The following is a 358-nucleotide window of genomic DNA, read 5'->3' as shown; positions in this document are numbered from 1 at the left end:
ATGCAATGGTGTGGACACTTCCTCAATAACTCTTTATATCTCTCCCAAGCCTCATATACAGATTCCCCTTCTTGCTGCACAAATGATGTAATCTCTCCTCTTAATTTGGTAGCTTTAGATGGTGGAAAATACTTGGTAAGAAATTTGTTGACAAGATCTGTCGAAGTGGTTATGCTTCCTTGTGGTTGAGTTTGCAGCCAGCACTTTGCTTTATCTCTTACGGAAAATGGAAATGATCTCAATCTAATTACATCCTCGCTGACTCCATTCATCCTTATTGTGCCACAAAGCTGCAAAAAGTTAGAGATATGTAAGTTAGGGTCATCCAAAATTGAACCAGAAAATTGATCTTGCTGAA

At 38.5% G+C, this 358-nt stretch overlaps 1 non-coding gene across 1 annotated transcript; it reads left to right on the top strand.

Annotated features, from left to right (window-relative positions):
• Window positions 1-107, top strand: LOC113853439. Its single transcript, XR_003502611.1, has one exon. It is a non-coding gene; the product is annotated as a small nucleolar RNA R71 (small nucleolar RNA).
• Window positions 108-358: the final 251 nt, after the last annotated feature.

Source organism: Abrus precatorius, unplaced genomic scaffold (genome assembly GCF_003935025.1).
Source record: "Abrus precatorius isolate BTA unplaced genomic scaffold, Abrus_2018 Scaffold10, whole genome shotgun sequence".
NCBI classification, from domain to species: domain Eukaryota; kingdom Viridiplantae; phylum Streptophyta; class Magnoliopsida; order Fabales; family Fabaceae; genus Abrus; species Abrus precatorius.
The sequence above is the reverse complement of the archived record's forward strand: the minus strand, read 5'-3'. Positions and strand labels throughout refer to the sequence as shown.